General features: G+C 38.6%; 1 non-coding gene across 1 annotated transcript; it reads left to right on the forward strand.

Annotated features, from left to right (window-relative positions):
* Positions 1 to 7,511: 7,511 nt before the first annotated feature.
* Positions 7,512 to 7,618, forward strand: LOC130018678 (U6 spliceosomal RNA). Its single transcript, XR_008791579.1, has one exon. It is a non-coding gene; the product is annotated as a U6 spliceosomal RNA (small nuclear RNA).
* Positions 7,619 to 7,912: the final 294 nt, after the last annotated feature.

The raw sequence follows: 7,912 nt of genomic DNA on the forward strand, positions 1-7,912 counted from the left end.
AGGCAAATGCCCTACTGGTTGTATTATCATGCAGGCCTAAGAGTGGCAGTTTAGTAGACACAAATATGGTGCCTACAGGTTCGGGTTCTACTTACACAAGAACCAAAGCTTAACAGAAAACAGTGTATAGTTTTTTGCTATGTCTTATTTTCAAATTAAACATCTCTGTAATTTTGAGTAAGTTATACCCAAATGTATATTTTTTTTTATTGACTAGTTATGAACTAGAAAAACTTCTAATTTAGTTATTGGTATGTCTAAACATTTCAGCGATTTCTCACTTCAGTTGTAGTCATTCTATAATTTTTGAATCAAAAATGAAAATTGTAATGGAGATATCTTGACTAGTCTTAGAAAATATTGTATGTGGCAAAGTACAGAAATCAATTAAGATTATATCTTCACATAGGTTATGTGCTTGCTTTAGAAAATTCTAGCTTAGCTTGGAGAATCAAACTTTGAGATATCTTTGTGATAACTTTAAGATATCTAAATTTTCTTTATGAAGTGGTTTAGGGTAAGCCCCCTGAGGATAGGCCTAACTGAATTCCCATATCTAAATTAAGCTTAGATAGTCTCTGATAACATCAGCTGTGACCAGAGTACTCCATATGCCTCACTGTTGTTATCAACAAAATTTAGGGGCTTGTTACTTGAAGGCAAATTATTGGAGAGAAAAAAAGGGCTTATCTGAAACATAAAAGCATAAAGAGTCTATTTCAGGTGCTACCAACTTGAGAAGACAATGGGATTCTTGTCCTCAAAAACTGTGTATTCTCCAAGGTAACAAGAAATGACTATAAGAAGAAAAGAATGTGGAAGGCAGGGCAATTTACATACTAATTGGAGTCATCATGAATAATAAAAGTTCTTGGTGGGCTTGTTTCCTGAGACTGGGTCCATTTTATATACAAACTCAAACAGAGAAGTCAACCTTTGGTCAGGAATGATAAAAGGATAAACTGTCCTCCTTTGGTAAGCTTTGAGGCAAGGACAGTTGCCTTTGTGAAATACTATTCTTTGACTTTGTTTTACAGTGTTCAATTCTTTAATTTATTTCCAAGAATTAACTCAATACACCACCTTCCAAAAGTTGGATTACCAAGACTTTTATACATCTAAATAGCTCTCAATTCCTAGAATTGACTGAAATAGTAATTTTCTGGGGCTGGAGCAATAGCACAGTGGGTAGGGCGTTTGCCTTGCAAGCAGCCAACATGGGTGACCCGAGTTCGATTCCTCTGCCCCTCTCCGAGAGCCTGGCAAGCTACAGAGAGTATCTCGCCCACACGGCAGAGCCTGGCAAGCTACCCGTGACGTATTCAATATGACAAACACAGTAACAATTGTCACAATGGAGAAGTTACTGGGCCCACTCGAGCAAATCGATGAACAATGGGAGAACACTGACAGTAATTTTCTGAGTTATGCTCAAAACATTGCACCTCTCTCCTTTTTCACAGTTGATTCAGAACATTTTATATGGAACTCATTTCCCAGAACTGTATGATCTACAGAGAGCGGGAACTTCCCAGCAATGAGATGTACACAAAGCTCCCCAAAATGGTGCCAAAGAGACCTTGTACTGGAGTCCTGCCCTGTATCAGCCTGAACAGTAAACTCTTTTCCTTAATGAACTTTGTTCTTGTCTAAACCATTTTGACCAGAGGGACCTGATTAGCACTTCCCTCCTTTCAAGTGGCAGTTAGGGCTTGTATGATGGTGGAGCTGGGGGTAGTTGAAATTTCAAGATTTGTCTTTTGGTTGCCAGTAATATGCACTGTTAGGGCATGACTCTGGATCTCCGACCATAAGCAAGGACCACACAGCAATGCAACAGCAAGCAGGTAGTTTATTGAGCTGGCTAGCCAGGGTCAAGCCGTCAGGCAAGACCCTGAACATCTTCAAAGGGGATCTTATATAGGCCTTCACTGGCCGTTACAGCAGAGCCCACACATTTCATGGGTGGCTAGCAGGTATCTCCTAACTCAGACATTTGGTTATCTGCTATGTTTACCTCCTTCCCTGCTCCCTTTAATTTACAGCTCTTTCTGGTGGAGGTGGATAAGGGAAAAGTTCCTAACAGGTAACAGAGGTAACAGATAAGGAAGGGCCAACAAATGGTTTCAGAATTTACATCCCAATAAGGAAGAGTCAACAAATGGTTTCAGAATTTACATCCCAATAAGGAAGGGCTGACCAATGATTTCACACCTCTACTAGGGAGGGGGCAGGAAAGGGAGAGTTACTAATTAGCAGAGTTTAGCTCTGGAACTTTTCTCAGGGTCCCTAAGAACCTTACAGCACCAATTAAAATTACCTTGGCTGGGGACCTGAATGATAGTACAGTAGTAAAATATGTGCCTTGCAGACCTAGGTTGGATTCTCTGTATTCCAAATGGCCTCCCAGCCCTGCCAGTGTGAGGAACAGACCCAAAATGGACCACCAGAATTAATTTAGCTTAGTTTAACAGGAACCCGCATTGCAAAATAACTGGTTTTTCTGAACCTGAGCAAGGAATTCAGATACAGGTGACCCGAGTTGCGAGTCACAAGAAGGGTAGGGGTCAGACCAGACAACCAGATGTCTCTCACAAGATCCAGGACTGCCCTAAAAACCAGGACGTTCCTAAGCACTGACACAAATACTGATCTTTAAACTATAGGCTAAGGAGTGATGAACTTTTCAATGGATTGGTTAGGAAAGTATCTGTTGTTACAAATCTATTGGCTATGAAATATGTGGGCTGTGCTCTAACGGCTGGTGAAGGCCTATATAAGATCTCCTTTGGAGAAGCTTGGGGTCTTGCCCATCCTGCCGGACCTGTGTGTCTGCGTAGGCAGCTCGACCCTCACTAGCCAGTCTTGCAATAAACCCTGCAGTCTCTGGAGTCTCTTTGTCATTAAAGGGATATCACCATCAGCATCCTAACACCAGGAATGATCCCTGAGCTCAGAGCCAGCAGTGTGTCCTGAGCACTCCTGGGTAAGACCGATGACTGAACCCCCTCAACAAACAAATGAAACTCTTGGTTTAAGGAACATAGGTGCTATTTCTACAATGTGAATCTACCTCCATCATCCTTCCTCAGCACCTAAGTGCTTTAGAGTCTGGCAAACTCCCCGTGGAGTATTCAATATGCCAAAACCCAGTAACAATGATGGGTCTCATTCTCCTGACCCCGAAAGAGCCTCAAATGTAGCACTTTTTAAAATCCCAGGGCTAGAACGAAGGAGACGTTACTGGGGCCTGCTCGAGGCAATCAATGAATAACAGGATGACAGTGATACAGTGATACAGGGTTAAGATGCTTCTTATTCAGGGAATATGAGGAAACTAGTTGGATTTAATAAATAAGTATATAAAGATGTAAATAAAATTTCTAGTGTCCTCACAAATATTGGTAGCACAATTATTTCTTTGAAATAACACATGTAGCCAAAATTTTAGTGAAAACAGGTCTCGGTATGTGCTCTAATTTTTGTCTCTAGATAATATTACTAGAATTAATTTACATGTAATTTGGCAGGAAAGTGACACCTATAAAAATTGTTTCTAAGGGTCAGAAAATTAGGACAGCAATAAGGCTAGCCTTGTATACCATGTACATGGGCAATCAAGCTGGAATCTGCAGTATCATATCTGGCCCCTTGAGGATTTCTGTGATCCCTAAGCACAGGGCCAGAAGTAAACCCTGAAAGCAGATGAATCGCTCTATCTCTCTCACACACAAACACACACACATTTCTTTAATTTAGAACTATAATAGATACTAATTCAAAATTTTCAGAAGGAGGAAGTTTGACATGTTTTAGGTAATAAAAACCTAATTTACCTTCAGACATTTCATATGAAACATGTTTTAGATGTAATATGAATGAGTATAATACTTTTGATGTCGGTGGGCCTCACGGGTGACTTATGTGAAGCGGGGGGGAGAAAGATGGTAACTTTCTCCCCAACCGCCTCTGCCACCCAGAACCCAGGGTTACTGGGTTCTTGTCTTGCCTTCCAGAAAGGAATTTCAGTAGACAAGGAGTGAAATAAATAGATCTTGTTTGGAGGACTTTTAGGTGTGGAGGAGAGAGAGAGAGAGAGAGAGAGAGAGAGAGAGAGAGAGAGAGAGAGAGTAACATACTCAAGAGATAACACGGGCTTCTCCAAGGGCAGAGAGAGCCCCTACACACATCCTAGCATTACACAGAAAAACATAAAAGTACACATTTCAAGAGGGGAGATGTGGGCAACACATGTGCTAAACCCACATGTGCTCGGCCACGTGGGCGCAGGCAGCACATCGAGCTCAGGCAGCATATGCGTTCCCTTCCTTTGTTCAAGGTGGCCTTTATAGGATTTCTCCAGCCTGCCTCCACATGAAACTTCTTCCAAGGTAAAATCCCTTTTCTAAGGAGGTTATCAGGGAGGTGGGGAGTGGTGATGGTCTTCTTTAGGCTGAATCACTAAAGTTAATCAGATTGAGGGAGAGGTCCTAGGATTTTCGAAAAGAGGAACTTCATGGGGAGGGGGCCTATATCCTCAAGGTCTGCCAATGGTCTTATCAGGTCTTTCTTTTCTATATCCACAAGGTGGATCAGTCCTAGAATTCTTCCCTGAAATTTTGCTAATCCAAGTTCCATTGGGAAGGGCCTTTCCCTATCTACCTGCCTACATCACTTTTATCTGTGCTTACTATGAGAATTACCTTAGAATGTGGGAACAGAAATACCTTCCTTAGTTTCAAGGGCTTAGTGGCTAATCCCAGAATGGGTAACTTCATAGTAAGCTCAACTCAACAATTTACCTTTGATACAAAATTTTTACATCGTGTTTTTTGAGCAGAAAAATTTATTTCCAAAGTAAAAACTTTAATTAGTGTCTCTAGCAGTAATTATTTTCTCATGTAGCTTTATTTGTCTATTATTTTGGAGCTAGGTTAAATAATATATTGGGCTAAAATGCAAAATGATTATTTCAGGCAAGATAATCGAACCTATTTGGTTTCTAGATTGATTGGATTGTGATTTAGCCTCAGGAAACAAGTTAAACTACGTTCTCCTGTATATTAAACCTAAATGGAAGTTTTGCATCAATGACTTTATTTGAATCTGTTACACTAACTGAAATAAGAAGTTGTTGAATATAGAGATCATTCGGAACATAAGGTATTTTTTTGAAGATAAGAAATTTGTTTAAACTCTGTTCAAACATATTTGTGCCAAATAGAAAAATTAAAGCACATGTTTTAGAAAGTATGAGAATTTACTTGCAAATGCTCCAATTTTAAAATTGCTAAATAATAATTGATTATTATTTCAAGATTTAGAAATTAAAGTTTTAAGGGATGTGACTATTATGTAATGTCACTGTCACTGTCACAGTCCTCCCATTGTTCATTGATTTGCTTGAGTGGGCCTAGTAACATTGTATAACTTGTTATTACTGTGTTTGGCATATCCAATAGGTCATGGGTAGCTTGCCAGGGTTTGCCTTGCAGGCTAGATACTCTGGATAGCTTGCTGGGCTCTCCAAGAGGGGCGCAGAAATCAAATTCTAGTCGACCAGGTCAGCCTCATGCAAGGCAAACACCCTACCCGCTGTGCTATCGCTCCAGCCCATTATGTAATCTATAATAATAAATAGAAACAATGAAAATATCTCCAAATACAGAGTACATCTCTAAGTGTGCTTTTTTCTTCCCAGTTTTTATTAAACGAAGGTGAAAGGAATAAAAAATTTTATTAAGGGAAAATAAAATTTAGTCTCAAGGTGAAATGGGTTATTTTCAAGTGGCTTGACAGTAATATATAAAAGAAAATGAGGACATAAAGGAATATCTGGACAGTTTGTGATAAAACAATCTTAGAAAAAAATTTTTTTAAACCTATTAGTATTAGAAAGAAAAAACTTTATTAACAGTAGTTTAATTGTTTAAAACAAATTTTAATTTATTTTAACTGTTGAAGTATAAAATGTTCAAAATATATTATTTTAATAAAAGATTGTAAATTACCAATTGATCACTTGATCAGTTGACTTCCCGTTACTCATCAATTTGCTCAAGCGGGCACCAGTAACATCTTCATTCATCCCTGTCATGTGCTAGTGTAGCCCAATGGCATCTGTTTATTCTAGGAACACGAAGAGCCTCAAACTGATCATTCAGGGTCTTGACAAAGAAGTCTGACCATCTCATAGGTGGGAGGCCATGCGATCTTTTGATGTCCCATGGAATCCAGTCGGTAATGGCTCTAGTCCAATGGCATCTCCAAATCTCATTACGTGTCTAACCCATCTGATTTTTGACACCTTGGCAAATAAGACAGCATCCCTGATTCTTGACCGTTGACGTCCACAGAGGTTGGAACTCCGGATTCTTTCTCTCTTTTGAGTGAAACATGATACTCCAAGCATAGCTCTTTAGATTCCCCTTTGGGAGACCCAAATAAATTATCCTCTATCTCTCTCAAAGAGCCGGGCAAGCTACCGAGAATATTCCACATGCACGGCAGAGCCTGGCAAGCTATTCGTGGCATATTCAATATTCTAAAACCAGTAAATACAATGGAAGTCTAAATTACCAATTAGAAATCAAAAATATTGTGTGATATCTTAATAACATAATATATCCACATATTTATAGTCTAGAATTTTTCCAGATAATCTAGTATTCCTTTTTTTAAAAGAACTAAGTTTTGTTACAAATAATGTAATTCTATATTTCCTTTTGAAATATTTGCTATTTTGATAAAGAAATTCATCTCAATTATTATTTTATAATAATAGCAGTCAAGCTTTTTAATATGGCAAAACTTCCACTACATCAAAATTCTAAGATAAGGGTGCTTGGGATAATAAATAAACAAATGAATAAAATATAAAATTAGAGTGTTTCTGAGACTTTCACAAATAACTCTTCTTTCTCCTTGTGAAAAAAGAATTATTCAACTAATTAGATGTATTTGGCATGTTAAATTTTATAAGAGAAAATGTCACATAAATAGAAATAAACATCTCAGCATATTTGTATATATTAACACAGCTTCTCTAAAATTATATGAAATTTAATAAAGTCTGATCTGTTTTGGTCAATTATGGTTATCCATCTATAGCACTTTATGACACAATATAGAGCAAATGTTCTCATCAATAGCATTGTCATTAGATCTTTCGTTTCAGTCCTTAAAAATACTTGTTGATTTTGCTACAGGGTTTGTAAAGTGTTTAGGACACTTGTTTTGCAGTGTTCGATCCAGGTTCAATTCCTGCACAACATATGGTCTGCGAAATTCCTCTAGCAGTGACCCCTGAGCACAGAGCTGGGAGTAAGAACTGAGCACCACCCAGAAACAAAAACAAACACAACCACCCCCCCCCCCAAAAAAATCCTTATTATCTAGTGAAGCTATCAATGAATTTTATAATTAATTTTTTGAGGTATGTCCAGGAAAATATTTCTGAAAAGTATTATAAAATACAGATGAAACTAACTTGTTTAAGAAATTATAAAGCAGTGCTTGCTTCAGCAGCACATATACTAAAATTGGAACGATACAGAGAAGATTAGCATGGCCCCTTGCCAAGGATGGCACGCAAATTTGTGAAGCGTTCCATGTTTTTATATAAAATAACAAAATATGAGATTAATACCCAAGAATAGCTGAGATCAGCACCAGGAGGATTACTCCATAGCTTAGAGGCCAGCCGGGTGTTCTATGGGAAAGGACAGCTTGGATAGAGAGGGGAGCACCAAATAAAGGGTGTCTGGAGGATCTTCCCAGGAGAGGAGAGGCATGTTGAAAGTAGACTATGGACTGAACATGTTTGCCACTCAATGCCTCTTTTGCAGACCACAAAACCCAAAAAAATAGAGAGAACAAAAGGGAATGCCCTGCCACAGAGGCAGGGTGGGAT

Source organism: Sorex fumeus, unplaced genomic scaffold (genome assembly GCF_029834395.1).
Source record: "Sorex fumeus unplaced genomic scaffold, SorFum_2.1 ptg000265l, whole genome shotgun sequence".
NCBI lineage: Eukaryota > Metazoa > Chordata > Mammalia > Eulipotyphla > Soricidae > Sorex > Sorex fumeus.